This window comes from Ruditapes philippinarum, unplaced genomic scaffold (assembly GCF_026571515.1).
Source record: "Ruditapes philippinarum isolate M1 unplaced genomic scaffold, ASM2657151v2 ctg2346_1_1_1_1, whole genome shotgun sequence".
Taxonomy (NCBI): Eukaryota; Metazoa; Mollusca; class Bivalvia; order Venerida; family Veneridae; genus Ruditapes; species Ruditapes philippinarum.
In genome coordinates, this window is record NW_026859050.1 from 217,711 (window position 1) to 235,259 (window position 17,549).

General features: G+C 29.2%; 1 protein-coding gene across 3 annotated transcripts in view; it reads right to left on the minus strand.

Moving 5' to 3' along the window:
- LOC132755005 (FMRFamide receptor-like) overlaps positions 1–10,222 on the minus strand; it is a 38,287-nt gene extending 28,065 nt beyond the window's left edge. The window contains exon 1 of one of the 3 annotated variants that reach the window (XM_060745785.1): positions 9,978–10,222. The gene's annotated coding sequence lies outside the window, so the exon portion shown is untranslated. Of the gene's footprint in view, positions 1–3,878; positions 4,014–5,232; positions 5,293–9,977 lie in introns of those variants that run through there. The other 2 variants (XM_060745782.1, XM_060745784.1) reach the window with 2 other exon arrangements.
- Between the last annotated feature and the right edge of the window lie 7,327 nt (positions 10,223–17,549).

Consider the following 17,549-nt stretch of genomic DNA (forward strand, 5'->3'; position numbering starts at 1 on the left):
AATGACTAGGAGCCGTATTATAGTAAATTTGTCAACAATTTCACTAACATCAATTGTTAAAGGACTTCCGGACTTCAGAATGTACTATTCAGAATGTACTTTCGTAAATCAAATGCCATTTGATACAAGTTTGATTCATTTTGTATGGAAATAAATAAACAAACAAAATTATAGAGAAATTTGATTTGTTATAAAAGAAAAAACGAAAACCCAATATATTTCCATAAATCACACACTTAAACGATGATGGGCCTGTTTGATTTAATTAACTAATGTAAATAGATGGTAAACTTTCCAAATCATACACATCTGATACTTTTGAATTGCAAATGTTATTTGAAGAAAGTGGCTTTAACAAAATAAATTAATATATAAAAAAAACCATAAAATATTATCCCAAAACACGACAGAACGGTGCCTAAATAACACAATCATATTATGAAACAACGCAAATTTCTTTAACATCTCGCTTAAAGAGAAATTGATCACAGTAAAATTATTATAATAAAGTATTATTTTTCCTTGTAAATGAAAATCAATTTATCTAAAATACATCACAAAATACCACAAATATTTGAGCTTGTTTTTTTACATAATAAGGAAAGCTAAAATAAACTGGAAGTTATCTGTTATTGAGTGTAACGATTATGCGATGACAAAAGGTTTTCGTTAGGTTAGGTTATCAACACATTGTAAACTATTACTGTCATTTTGATTGTAACGCCTATCTAGTTAATACTAGTGGTATTAAATACTAAATTTACTAATACAAAAACAGTCGTAAGGTAAAGTGAGTGGTTGCATATAAATACACGTCCAAATTAAATGTTCCATTGAGAGCAGTATAGTTAGATTAGCATTGTTTACATTTATATATACGTTCTAATAAATTTCATTCAGCTGCTAACATTCATATAGGTAATTTATTTCATTTGGTGTTTCACATGGAGCAAGAGGCGATGTGGGTAAAAGCATTTCGAGTAAATGGATCTCTTGAATTAAATTATATTACAATATTATATTGTAATTAAATTTAAAATTTCACTGTGTTAATATAATTATAATATTTGTAATTACATTCCTGATCACATTTCTATCGCAGGACTTGTGAAATTACACGAACAACACTGTAGTAACGCCATTAACTGTTTATCATTATTGTATTATTATGTGGAATAGTTCGGCTGCATTTAGTATATACACTGTATATAATATATATAATTATATTTCAACTATAGCATTTTTACTGTGTTAATACACTTTTAGCAATCCATTATTACACTTTTAGCAATCCATTGTTCTTTTGGAACAGTGATTTTTAAAACTCAATAAAATAAAATGACTCTCGCTTTCCTGCCTGTACAGATAACTGCGACTATTTGTGTAAAAATGATTAACATACAGAATTATTTATTACATTTGCTGCCATTTTAAACTATTATTCAAATTTAAACTATATTGCTTTACGCTTTTTTAATAGAGAATAAAAAACAATTTTCTAAATTCTTCCTTCATGTTCAATAACATTTTCTTCACAATTATAAATGAAATTAAGACAATTTTAACTGATTTCTTGATTAAATGGAAGAATAATCTCTCCTATCATATTTGCTGTCTATCGAAAATCTCTGACAGAAAAAAGACGACATTTAAAATAAGACATTAAATGGTTAATCAAATCTGCTGGCAAAATATTCATGAAATTGCTTCCGTATTTCGCTCAATGTGCTCCGAGTTGGTTACTTTGTGATGACGTTTGTCGTGAATGATTCATGGTCCGTCGTTTTTTCTTCTCATTTACAATATGGTAGATTTTGACCAAACATTATAGGTAAGTATAAATCTCGCTCAAAGGTGAAAATTAGTCCAGCATTTGTGGTCACTCAGTTTACAAAGACTTGAAATGTATTGAAACTAAACAAAGGTAGTAGTTAATTATAATTAAGGAAAAAATACAATTCGCTGAGAAAATTGCCATATACATCATTAAAATGGTATAAGCGAAATCAATTTGATTGATTGTTGTTTACACAAGTTTCTATAAAGCGTTCAAATCCCGATGGATTAAGGAATGAGCGTTAAAACATTCACAGCCTAACCAACGCCATCGTGTTTGAATGGTTACAATAACGGCATTTAAACATTGAATGCTTATAGCCGACAAAACGGTGCCATAAGTTATCCAGTTATTATATTGAAATAAAGCCTTAAAGAGAATTTGATTGTTGTTTTACTTCTGTAATAAAAGTAGTATAAACCCATTATGAAATAACTAAATGTTTAGCGCTCGCATACCGTGCTTTTATGCAATTTCAAGAATTTCATACGATACCTTAAAGTCAGTTGAGATGTTGCACTTTTATCATCTCTCAAAGATAGACTCGGCCTAGCCAACTTTACAACATTTACCTTTATTCTATTTTTTTTATTTATTCATTTATTTTTGGTTCCTGCAAGTAAATATGTTAATTACCGGTCACTGTAATAATTAATTTTCATTTATAATCATTTACTAGAAACTGGACGTTATGAAAGATAACCTGAATCTGAAAGAGTGTGTCCAATATGCAAAGATTGTTGAAAACGAAATATATGTATTATTGAAATGTCCAACTTACTCTGCTGATAGCAATTTACTTTTAGAAAAAGGCAGTTATGTTAAATACAAATTTTGAATTACTAAATGATATTGATAATTTCAATTTTTGTTTACCCACCCAGAAATGATACGTACATTAGCAAAAACCTGCTGCAATATATTGAAACTTCAAAATAACACTCTGTATAGTAGCAATGTAAACACACAATAGACTTGAAATTATTGGTATGTCTTCAGTCGTATTATAAATAATATTTTAATAAACACTTATTTTTTGTTTACCTTTTAGTGAAAGTCAGATGTTTGTGTTTATCAATATTGTAATAATTATCTCTATAAATTGACTTGTTATGACATATTTTATCTCTTAAAAATTGGACTGTATTTTATATCGGTTTAAATATGACCAACCATGTTTCAACCTATATTTAGTTGCATTCTGTATTAACAAGGTAAATTCTGCTAATTAGTACACTCCATAATCAAAGAAGGCATATACACCAATAACACTATAAAGATGCACAATTTTTTGAAAACCTATATTTGTTTCCTTTTTTATAGTAAGCTTATATTAAAGGTGTTGCTGTTGGCAGATTTTACAGTTGTTATCATGTGATGTTTAATATGTATTTTTTAATGTGTAATGTATTTGATTATATAAGTGTATGTATTTAATATATACATATATATATGCCCATAACATAACATACTAGTTTTTAAGTTGTATAGTATGTAAAATATATTAAGTCTCTTGTAATTCTTGTAATTCTATTCAAAGAATGGCCACAATTACAATATAATGTTTATCTTTTATGTTGAAATTTATGTAAGTGTGCACAGGTGAGACTATAATAAATAAATAGATTTATAAAACTTGTATCCAACTCTCACGTTACTATAGTAATTACGTTAAATAATTATGTTCACTGTTGACACATATTTGCCATCGGTTACTTGAAACATTAAGATATATTTACTTTACAACAAACGAGTTTATTGTATACACCTTTATACTGTCTATATCGGCACTGCTCCTTAATCTCGTAACAAACCAGGCGAAAACAAATAAAAGCAAAAAATAAATAGAGATTATGTAATGATTTAAGGTCACATATGAATCAAATAGTTTGACTTTACGTGACCACATACCATATCCACTTTTCACTTTATATCAATGTTAAATTTAAAACTTGATTATCTTGTTTGTAAATCCTTTTATCTCAAAGAGTAACACACTCATTAAAGAGATATAAATAAAATTAAAAGAATAAATTCTTACCTTCTAAGCATGATTCAGTTAACGCGCAATGAATATATTACTTAAAAAATCAAAATCAAAAGACGTAATCCAAGCATTCCACCATAATGTTGTATAATAACTGAACTTATAAGCGTATGCACATGTATTGATGCTGTGTTTGATTTTTACAGCACAAGAGAAACGTTGTTAGATAATTTTATACACTGTTTAGTTTACAAATTTCGCAAAACAAGATATTTATATCACTAAGGTGCATTAATTTATTTAAACAAGCAGTGCGCGGTTACATCATGAACTACTCACTATATACGTGTTACAATTGGTGTGTATCATAGCATGTTTGATTAACAAAAGTAAACCATATGTTCCTTTAATATAACTTATTTTCTTTCCAGTTTTTTATAAAAGAAACACGGTTGTAGTAGTCACCAAGGTTTCTAATATTTTCGAACGTCCAAAGCTCATTTCATTTTCCATTTAATGGTTATATAACAGGTATTTAACGAACTGTTCCTAGTGTACGGTCAATCCAAATAAAACTATACAGTTAACTACATAATTAGACCTCTAGAGATAACATAAATAACAGAGTAAGTGTAAATTTCGCCGGATAATAGAATTCACCAAACTTAAAGTAGAAACATCCTGTTGCAGATTTAAGTAGTTGACATGGAGGTACAAATAACTTTTGGCAGAAGTTATTTCCTATTTTTACATTAGCGCTAACTCTTCTACAATTAAAGCTCTCTGATCTAAAGTACCTAGGTTTTTCCCAATAAGATTTTTTTTACTTTAAGTGCGTTAATTATTTGTTAATGACCTGTTATTACTATATAGCTTACATCTTGAGATTGAATTATTTCAACGTCAACGAAATTGATAGATAAAGAACAAAATATTATCCTTCATTTCAAACTGCATGCACGTTATGATGTCCTGCAGCTAATAAATACGATATTTTATATCAATCACTACTTTCTGCCATTAATTGGAAATATATTGATTTCTAATCGAACTCAGAATTTAAGAACAAAACGATTCATTATGTATTTGCAAATTTTACAAGAACATACATAATATCTAACACAAACATAAACATCAAATAATCCCTATTTGTCAATGTTATATTTAAAATACAAAACACATTTCCTTTAAACTTTCAGGTAATTCTAATTATATACAATTTATTGTTTTGTTCTTCTAAATTTGTGAGCCATTGAATATGATGTGATATTCACCGGCATACACATCTGTCATCTGTCGGTGAAAATCACATCATATTCAATGGCTCACTAGTCAATAATTGTATAATATACTATATGTTGAAATTTTATAAGAAGTGTATTAACTTATGACAAGCGATGACACTGACCTCAATCCTTCATATGACTTTTTTTCTGTCATCCTTTAACGTATGTTATTATATTTTCTTGCAAGTTCACCGTTGACATATCTGCAAAAATAAATGTGAAAGAAAAGGATGATAATAATCAGTAACACCATATTTAAAGGAACTGAGGTTCAAATGTAAAAAATATATAATATTTGATTTTCAGACATAGATCAGCTGGAGCATTTAAAACAGAATAATATGCTTGAGATTATTAGGAAATATACTCAGAAATAAATTGAAAAAAAGACACAACGTATTTTGTGCTATTTTAAGCTCGATTTGAGTGGTAATCGTTGTAATCTTTTCAATTTTGACTCATTTTTCAAAATAAGATTAATTATTTTGGAAAAACGGAGTGAATGAATGATCTCAAGATTTGCATACATTTTATTAGTCTCGACCTACATCAAAAGGAACAGTAATTTCAGAAAATTATTTCTAGTCCCGTCATGTCAGAAAAACTCATTGAAGTCCCTTTAAAGCCAAAAGGTAAATGAGTGCCAATTAACTCTTGTGATTATATAGGAATATCAGACAAGCCAAGAATTTCTTGCATACTTTTGAGACACATTACGGTCACTTCTAATAAATAAGAAGTGGTTTCTACACAGTTGGTTTACAAATATACAACATCTATATATTGCCCGGTCGTATGGTTTTGAACAGTCGATCTAAATCGAAAAGGGAAACATTTTAATCAAAATTTCATATGAATTTTTAAAACAACTGAACATTCATTCAAACATACAAATAGAAATTTGTATCTTAAAACGTTGTAAAATATAGCACATACACTGATATAAGTTATATATTGCAATTGAATTGTCTGGCAACAGAATCAATTTTCCGTGTTCAAATACAAAAAATTCAACAACATATTCTGAAGAAATGAAATTACTAGGAGCCGTATTATAGTAAATTTGTCAGACAATTTCACTAACATCAATTGTTAAAGGACCTCCCGACTTCAGAATGTACTTTCGTAAATTAATGTCATTTGATACAAGTTTGATTCATTTTGTATGGAAATAAATAAACAAATAAATTATAGGGAAATTTTATTTGTTATAAAAGAAAAACGAAAACCCATTATATTTCCATAAATCACACACTTAAACGATGATGGGCCTGTTTGATTTTTGTTTGTTTGTTTGTTTGTTTCATTTTTACGCCTTTTCCCAACAGTATTTCAGTCATATAGGCGGGTTGTTTCCTAACCATCGTTCCTGGAGAGTTACACCAGTACTAGACTACCTTCCTCCGCGCTAAACTACCAAAGCATCTCCGGGTGATCGAACCTGTTTGATTTAATTAACTGATGTAAATAGATGATAAACTTTCCAAATCATACACATCTGATACTTTTGAATTGCAAATCTTATTTGAAGAAAGGGGCTTTAACAAAATAAATTAATAAAAAAAAAACATATCCCAAAACACGACAGAACGGTGCCTACATAACACAATCATATTATGAAACAGCGCAAATTACTTTATCATCTCACTTAATGAGAAATTGATCACAGTAAAATTATTATAATAAAGTATTATTTTTCCCTCTCAATGAAAAACAATTTATCTATAATACACCATAAAATCCCACAAATATTTCAGCTTGTTTTTATACGTAATAAGGAAAGCTAAAATAATCTAGGTGTGTGCTGTTAATGGGTGTATATATTATGCGATGTCAAAATGTTATCGTGCGGCTATCAACATTGTAAACTATTATTGCCATTTTGATTGTTATGCCTATCTAGTAAATACTAGTGGTATTAAATACATAATTTATTAATATAAAAATAGTTGTAAGGTAAAGTGAGTGGTTGCATATGAATACATGTCCAAATCGAATGTTTCATTGAGAGCAGTAGAGTTAGTTTACATTGTACATTTATATATTTATGTATACAATAATGTTGTTATAAAGTTTAATCAACAGCTAACATTCTTATAGTAATTTATTTCATTTGAATTATCCATGGTGTTTCACAAGTAGTAAAAGGAGAAGTAGGTAAAAGCATGTCGTGTAAATAAATCCCTTTGATAAAGTATGTTCACGATAATTTTATATTGTAATTAGGTTAAAAAGTTCACTGTGTTAATATATAATAGTTGTTATTACCAGTTAAGCAATATGCATTCCTGATCTATATTTCAACACCACAATCTATGCTTAACAGTTTCACACTGTTTATACACGTTCAGCAATCAATTGTTCTTTTGGAACAGAGATTTTTAAAACTCAAATAAATAAAATAACTACTCATTTTAAACTATTATTCTTTAACCTTTTTGGCTTTACGCTTTTTTAATAGAGAATAGAAACCAATTTTCTAAATTTTTCCTTAATGTTTATTAACATTAACTTAACAATTATAAATAAAATAAAGACAATTTAAACACTGATTTCTATGTAACTACAATATGTAAATGTAGCTGCTCTTATATATAAAATGGAAGAATAATATCTCCAATCATATTTGCTGTCTATCGAAAATCTTTGACAGAACAAAGACCCATATTTGAAATAAGACATTAAATGGTTAATCATATCTGCTGGCAAAACGATAGTATTCATGAAATGTGCTCTGTGATGACGTTTGTTGTGAGTGATGCATGGTCCGTCGTTTCTTCTCATTTATAATATGTTACATTTTGACAAAACATCACAGGAAAGTTTAAATCTAGCTCAAAGGTTAAAATTAGTCCCGCTTTTGTGATCACTCAGTTTAACAGACTTATTGTGGGAAATGTATTGAAACTAAACATACGTAGTAGTTAAATATAATTAAGGAGAAAAAATGCAATTCGCTCAGAAAATTGACATATACATCATTAAAATGGTATAACCGAAATCAATTCTTTATCTATTTGATTGATTGATGTTTACACAAGTTTCTATAAAGCGTTCAAATCCCGATGGATTAAGAAATGAGCGTAAAAACATTCACAACAAAACCAAAGCCATCGTGTTTGAATGGTTACAATAAAGGCATTTAAACATTGAATGCTTATTGCCGACAAAACGGTGCCATAAGTTATCCAGTTATTATATTGAAATAAAGACATAAAGAGAATTTGATTGTTGTTTAACTTCTGAAATAAAAGTAGTGCAAACCCATTATGAAATAACTAAATGTTTAGCGCTCGCATACCGTGCTTAAATGCAATTTCAAGAATTTCATACGATATCTTAAAGTCATTTGAGATGTTGCACTTTTATCATCTCTCAAAGATAGACTCGGCCTAGCCAACTTTACAGCATTTACCTTTATTTACCTTTATTCTTCTTTTAATTTATTTATGTTTTTGTTCCTGCAATTAAATATGTTAATTACCGGTCACTGTAATAATAAATTTTCATTTATTATCATTTACTAGAAACTGGACGTTATGAAAGATTACCTGAATCTGAAAGGGTGTGTCCAATATGCAAAGATTGTTGAAAACGAAATACATGTGTTATTGAAATGTCCAACTTACTCTGTTGATAGCAATTTACTTTAAGAAAAAGGGCAGTTATGTTAAATACAAATTTTGAATTACTAAATGACATTGAAAATTTTCATTTTTTTTGTTTACCCACCAAGAAATGACACGGACATTAGCAAAAAAAACGCTGCTGGTATATATTGAAACTTCAAAATAACACTATGTATAGTAGCAATGTAAAGTTAACACAAAATAGACTTAAAATTATTGGTATGTCTTCAGTCAAATTTTAAAAAAATATTTTAATAAACACTTAATTTTTGTTTACCTTTTAGTGAAAGTCGGATGTTTGTGTATATCAATATTGTAATAATTATCTCTACAAATTGACTTGTTATGACATATTTTATCTCTTAAAAAAATTGGACTGTATTTTATATCGGTTTAAATATGACCTACCATGTTTCAACCTATATTGAGTTGCATTCTGTATTAACAAAGTAAATTCTGCTAATTAGTACACTCCATAATCAAAGAAAGCATCTAGACCAATAACACTATTAAGATGCACACTTTTTTGAAAACCTATATTTTTTTCCTTTTTTATAGTAAGCTTTTATTAAAGGTGTTGCTGTTGGCAGATTTTACAGTTGATATCATGTAATGTTTAATATGCATTTTTTTTATTTTGTAATGTATTTGATTATATATGTGTATGTATTTTATGCCTATAACATAACATTGTATAATATGTAAAATATATTAAGTATCTTGTAATTCTACTCAAAGAATGGCTACAATACATTATAATGTTTATCTTTTATGTTGAAATATATGTAAGTGTGCACAGATGAGACTATAATAAATAAATAAATTGATAAAACTTGTATCCAACTCTCATGTTACTGTAGTAATTACGTTGAATAATTATGTTCACTGTTGACACATATTTGCCATCGGTTATTTGAAACATTAAGATAGATATATTTACTTTACAACAAACGGGTTTATTGTATAAACCTTTATACTGTCTATATCGGCACTGCTCCTTAATCTCGTAACAAACCAGGCGAAAACAAAGCAAAAAAAAAAAAAAAAAATAGAGATTATGTAATGATTTAAGGTCACATAGTTTTAATTTACGTGACCAGATACCATATCCACTTTTCATTATTAATCAATGTTAAATTTAAAACTTGATTATCTTGTTCGTAAATCCTTTTATCTCAAAGAGTAACAAACTCACTAAAGAGATATAGATAAAATTAAAAGAATAAATTCTTACCTACTATGCATGATTCTGTTTAGTTAAACGCGCAATGAATATATTACTTAAAAAATCAAAAACAAAAGACGTAATCCAAGCATTCCACCATAATGTTGTATCATAACTGAACTAATAAACGTATGCACATCTATTGTGAAAAACGCTGTGTTTGATTTTGACAGTACAAGCGAAACGTTTTTAGATTATTTTCTACACTGTTTAGTTTACAAATTTCGCAAAACAAAATATTTATATCACTAAGGTGCATTACGTTATTTAAACAAGCAGTCCAGTGCGCGGTTACATCATGAACTACTCACTATATACGTGTTACAACGGATGAGTATCATAGCATGCTCGATTAACAAAATTACACCATATGTTCCTTCGATATGACTTATTTCCTATCCATTTTTTACAAAAAATACATGGCTGTACTAATCACCAAGGATTCTATGTTTCGAACGTCTAAATCTAATTTCTTTGTCCATTTAAAGGTTATGTAATAGGTATTATACGAACTGTTCCTAGTGTACGATCAATCCAAATAAAACTTTACAGATAACTACACAATTAGACACCAGAGATAATATATAGAACAAAGTAAGTGTAAAAATCGCCGGATAATAGCAGTCACCAAACTTAAAGTAGAAACATCCTGTTGCAGATTTAAGTAGTTGACATGAAGGTACAAATAACTGTTGGCAGAAGTTATTTCCTATTTTTACATTAGCGCTAACTCTTCTACAAGTGAAGCTCTCTGATCTAAAGTACCTAGGTTTTTCCCATAAGTTTTTTTTACTTTAAGTGCGTTAATTTTTTGTTTATGACCTGTTATTACTATATAGCTTAAATCTTAAGATTGAATTATTTCAACGTCAACGAAATTGATAGAAAAAGAACAAAATATTAACTTTCATTTCAAACTGCATGCACGTTATGATGCTCTGCAGCTATAAATACGGTATTTTGTATCAATCACTACTTTCTGCCATTAATTGGAAATATATTGATTTCTAATCGAACTCAGAATTTAAGAACAAAACGATTCATTATGTAATTGCAAATTTTACAAGAACATACATAATATCTAACACAAGCATAAACGTCTTGTATTAAATAATTCCTATTTGTCAATGTTATATTTCAAATACAAAACACATTTCCTTTAAACTTTCAGGTAATTTTAATTATATACAATTCATTATTTTGTTCTTCTAAATTTTTATCTTTGCTTAATGTGCAACCAATGTTGATAAATTGTAACAAGCTTCATAACCTGGGGTTTTATCAAATATAGAATAAGTAAAATGCTGATTTATCAAACCTTTCCTTGATAAGCTTGCAAGCAAATTTATATCTAATGAAAATCATCAATGTATATTCAAGAAGGTGTTACTTATGTATGGTTCAAGTTGTGTCTTATTCATGTAAATCACTAAATATCTATTTATCTTTAAAGGCCACAACTGATACGTTGTGCTGGGTTTAACGTCGCAAAAAAGTTGCATTCAAGCTTTACTGGTGGAGAGATACCTCAAGTGCCCTTCCGTGCATTATTTTAGGCACAAACTTGCACCTATGTAGAACAACCGACGTGCCTTTAACCATTTTTATACTTGATACAATTTTGTATTTTAGGTATCTTGAGATTAAGCATTTGGGCATCATGTATGTTTCAATTTCTATACATAAATCTAATAGAATTCACTACTTATAAACTGTTACTTTACGCAACGTTTCGAGACAATAATTCTATTTTTCTGTTTAAATACATTTACTGTTTTAATATCATAGAACGTAAGATGTCTGGTGTTGCATTATTTTCCTACATTGTCAGTCATGTCATTCCTAGAATACTTTCAGTTTCAATATTCTTAAATAAAACCTCTAAAACTTGTTTGGCTTTGGATCTAGATCAATAATAATGTTTGTCAAAGTAAATCGGGGTAATCTGATACATGAGACTTCTTTGAGAAGTATAACTCTAGACAGGAGGTTTTTTTTATACATAGTTAGATCAAGGCATAAGAGTGAACACGATATTAGATATTTCTAAGAGAGGTTTATTATGACAGTTCATGTCCATGAGTCAATTACGTTATAATCGTACATGCAAAACAAAGTATTTCGTACGGTTTCATACTATTTTTTATAGTTGTAAAGATTCACCGTTAGTGATTTTTGCTGCATAACGTTCAATGTGTAACTTATGACGCCACAGTGTTCACCTTAAAATTTCAATGCCTGTTGTGAGATTTTTGTATTTGTTTATCGTTTTAAATTAAATGTTTTCAATACTTAAGCTACTCCCTCTCTAATAACACCACATTTAAGTGTGAATGTGTGTATTGAGTGGGGCTTATACACATCCTTCTGTCTGAATATCTAGCTTGAATGTAACTGTTCTGGTGGTGATAAGGCTCTGGCCGAAAATTACAGTTGAATAAATTAATTGAAAAGGGACAATATACAGTATATAGATACAGCATATACTGTTAAAGTGGCTGTCTTTATAAATTAATTTCGTTGTGCTTGATAACACTTGTATTAGCTAAAACATCCTTTATTCAGCAGACTTTATTGTTCCATTGGGTCATATATTTAAGTAAATTTCTTCTACCAGGTTATTGATGTGTGCATTATTTTTCATGACATTGTTTACCGTAACGTTATGACAAAATTGATCAGAGTGGGCTTTACTGACAAACAAATATTATGACAGTTATGATTTTCTTAATTCAGACATAAAAACTGTTACGGTTTAAAGGTGTTTAGTAAAAAGCAAAGAATGCAAACATTTCAGTGGCCCTTTGGTTCCATTTATTATACATAAAATTATTACGTAGCTGACAAACGTCAACAATTAAACTGTTCCTCAGAAAAGAAGTAAACTGCCCGAAATAACATTTGGTATCGTGTAAAATTGCCAAAGGAGTGAACAATTCTCTCTACATGATTCTATGATGGTACATTTATCATTGCCTTTGAAGATGAACATTTGAGCAAACCAGAGGTTTGATTTTTAGAATGGACAAAGTATTTTGTTACGGACTGACTGACGCGGCAAAGTAATTGTGGTTCGTCACATATCCCTGTTTCTCGTATTATCAGTGTCACTTGTATTGTCGGGACATGCTTAAAACAGATGAAATTGGCACCCTGGAATCCGAAAACGTAAGCATTCCGATATAAATGTGACGATAGCATGTAAAAGTAATATTCTATGAACATTTCAAAAAACCCAGAATAATTTTTAAATCTCATCTTTATTTTTAATCATACTATAGTTAAGTTATTTTGCATAATAAAACACAAACATTTTATGATACTGTAACTTAATTAAGTGGTACTAATTAGTTTAGGTGATTTGTACAATAAAACCATTACATAGCGAACAGCCCTCAGCAAAACATAAGCTCACCAGACAATACGAGAAAGTATCTTGCTCATCTAGGGTCGGTCTTCACAAATAGAAAAAAAATCTTTTTGCTTTTTTCAGATATTGTGTTTTCTTGGTTCATAATGTCTAAAAGGGAAAATTTTAGTCACTGTCTAGAAATTTTATGTAAGGTTCATCTATGCCAGTTAAGCCGTGGCCCCGTGATAATACGAGAAAACGGGATATATGTAAAAGAATATTCTTCACCGATACACTGAATGGAATCTTCTCAAAATAGACAGAAAGCTTATGTAAAGAGAAATGTTTGAATGTTGGTACAAATGCAGTGTGCGTGTGCATTCAGGGGGGGGGGGTGACACCTTTTGATTTTGATTTTACAACATCAATACAAACATTGATAAAGTTCCTTAAATCTTCTTTAAAAAAAAAATGAGAGATTTTAATTATATGGCATTATAATCAGATATGATTTTCAATAAATTTATGAAAACGTTTTATTCTCTCTTTTGTATGCATGGGTAAATATTTCAAAAGTTCCAAAACTAAGATTTCAAATACGTGTATTTGTTATTTGTTTACAGGTAGAGTATGTGTTGTTTATTTAGAGGCAATCGCAAATTTAAGATATCGCTTTTCACCAAATTGGTATAATTTTACCCCAGTCAATGTACACAGGTGAATACATTATCGTAAGTAGTGGAGTAATTTGTCAGTTGTAACATGTTTAACTGCATTTATTTTGCATCTTTATTCAATTATAGTCTTGAGAAGATCTTCCATTTTGTAAACGTTTTTTTTAACAAATATCATAATATTAATCGCTTTCAAAATTGGCAGCAAAAGACTGGTTATTATCTTTTATGATGTAAAATTTGTGTTTGAGTTGCTTCTATAAAAGCAGAGTAAAATTCAATACCAAAACCCGACAGAACGGCGCCAAAATAATCAAATTAAGAAAATGAAGTAATAAACTATGTTAATATCTGGTTGAAAGAGAAATTAATCACTACTAACCATATTGCTAGATCAACAGACATTTGTTTTGTAAACTAAAGCAACATAAAATATAGCAAGGTTTACAATGCTGTCATTTTATTCGTTTAAACTTACGCAAAATAGATACCAAACTCTAATTTGAATTGTGCACTTAATGGATGACAGCGTCATAATCTCAATAGAATTTTCTGACCGAAGGCCGCCTAAAATTAGATTAAGTTACATCTTCAAGGGAATAACTTTACATAGGTAAACTTTTCATTTTTACAAGCTAAAAACTGGAAATCTCACTGGTTATTTAAAATAAGTAAAATAATATAAAGGATGTTTCTGAAATGCTCTAATTTAATTAATGTAAATGAGTTCCGAAAACAAAGTTTCTCAGATATTTAAGTTTTGTTTAGCCATGTTTTCTCCCACAAATTATTTTACACCGATTTTAAAATTTTATTATTGAGTTAAAAAATTGGTCCAAAATAAAGAGACCACCAATAACTTTGAAGATCCAGTAAATTCATGCCCATGTAAATATCGAAAACAACATTAAATTTGCACAAGTAATTACTGTCATTATTAAATCATCAAACATGGACTGCTTTGTAATCGCAACGAGTTTTGCAATAGATTATTGAAAAACTCGTTTTATTGCAAAACCGGTTATAACACTGCTTTCCTCTTTATGAATTCAAATATTCGAAATAATTTTTGAAAAAAGCAGATTCACCTCGACCGAGAAATTTTTCAAGATACTTTTTTTATGTTTTGGCTCTGGTATATCTATGTTACATGACGAATTTCTACAAAGGAGTTGTGCGTGTTAAGTGCCTCTTTCGGAATTTAGAAGGCACTTGCTTATTTGTTGAGGCTTGATATAAATAAGTCTATCATTGCTTAATTGAAGGAACGAAAAATACTTCATAAGAAATTTATCATAATTACCTGTAGGCTGGAATGCAATTAATTTCTTGATGTATGGAGGGTCACGTGGCCCATTTTTGAAGCATGGAGGAGCACGTGATCTGTTAACCGTACATGATTGGTTAATCAACATGTTATAGTTGTTTTTTTAATACATTGGTGTTAATATGCAATATATGTCAATCAAGAGACATTGAGGATGAATTCCATACGATATGTGTATGTCCCTGCTACCGACTTATGAGAAAAGATGAATATCATTATGAAAGACCATCTATGTTTAAACTTACCAAGCTGCTTTCAGCAACAAATGAAAACATGTTGACTAATTTAGTTTGGCATGACAATTTCGAAGAAAAGTTACATTTTTATCTTGTACACACGCTTGAATGACCTATTGTCATGATGACTAAGGTATCTACAAATGACTGCCCTCGGTTGTAAAATACCAACAGACATGCAGTAAACGCCAGGAGAGATGATTTAATACACTTGTTATATAGACTTTGTTGGTACTGTTCCATCAGACGGTTAACATACCAGACTCGACATGTTATCGAGATAATGTAGCGACTAACAACCATTAAATAACCTCTCATAAATACCAGACGACCATCAACAGAAAATAGTGCTGCAAATAGACTCAAATAACTCGCTTATTTAGGGGAGTAACTGGTCCCGATCATAAACAGGGGGTTTCATATACCAAAATGTTCGGTTGGGTCCCTAGATTAAGAAATAGGATTTCATTTTTGCCAATAGTGCTGGCGGACTAAGAAATCCAAGATGGCGTCCAAGATGGCCGCCAAAAATATGAAAATAATCATTTATTATTTATTACTTAAATTTGCAAGCATTTACTTTAAAAAAAAAGTTGTTTTTTTAAACATTTTGATATAAATATATTTATTAAATTTAGTTTTAGTATCTATTAATAATGTTAGTAGAATTTTTATGATAAAAACCGATAATTAAGGCTAAATATTTCTAAAAATTGCTGTTTTTTTTTAAATATGTGCTTTACATTTTCTATTTTTTTCTTGCAATTCAATAATGATTTGTTTCCTTATGACTGATTTACAGGAAACAACTTTTTTTACAAACAAAATGTGCCAATGAAAGTTATCATTTTAGTATAATTTTTAAGATAATGTGTTTTTAAGTGGGTGGGGTAAAATGGTAATTTTATTAAAATTTAAAAATACTTCAGATTACTTTATATTGACTGTCTAAAAGACTTGAATCTACTCCTTATTACATATTTCAGAGTCATTGCTCAATAGACAATGCCCTAGTTGTGAAATATGAGGAAAATACATGTTTTTTTTTCAATTTAAAACCTGTGACTTAATGTTTTAACAGTCAATTTTTGCACTTTCTTTCTTTTCCCTCAAAATATTTTATACATATAAATTCTTTCTGGCATATTTTATCAGTAAATAAAACATTGAGAATTTGTTTTTCTTTCCAAAACGTGTTCTACTTTAATTGTCATTTAAGTATGTAACTGAGTGGATGGGGGTACATAGCAAATGTATTTAATACTGTTGGGAATTTGCAATATTTGAAGATAAACAAAATTTAAAGAAATTAATGTTTGAAATTTCATTGCATCATTTTATCAAATATGTTTCAAAATGCAGTTATATTGTCACTTGTATGAAATAAGTATTTTCCATGTAAAAATAGGAAAACAAGAGGGCCTGATGGTCCTGGCTCCCTCACCTGATATATTCTGCCAGAAAAGGTCCAAATTTTAAATTTTCAGTGTTGATTTAAAGTCAGTAATGAGGTTACATTGGGTTTGTCATTTTTTACCCTAGCTGATTTAAAAAGAATATTTGTAGAATGCCCAATGATGAATATCTATCTAAGCCTGTAGCATTGTAGTTTCATAATTTCATAACTAAGACTTAAATGTATTTTCCTATATCCAAGTCAATATAAACTAAGTGACCCCAGAGTAGGGCTAATTTTGACCCCACAGCCATGGTTTATATTATTTTGTAGAGTCCTTTTGAAAGAAACATCAGGCATGCACTTGGAGTCAAAAGTCCACACTTAATAAAGGTCATTAAGTTTTAGCAGAGTTACATAGTACATGTAAAACATATTTTAAGCTTTTTATGTAAAATTACAATGCCCAAGGCTTTGATATTTGGCATGTATTATTGCTTAGTAGTCATAATACAAATGTTTGACCTCTTAAAAAATGACAACCTAATGTGGCCTTATTACTGACTTTTGAATCGCAGAATTGTGACCTTTTCCAGTAAT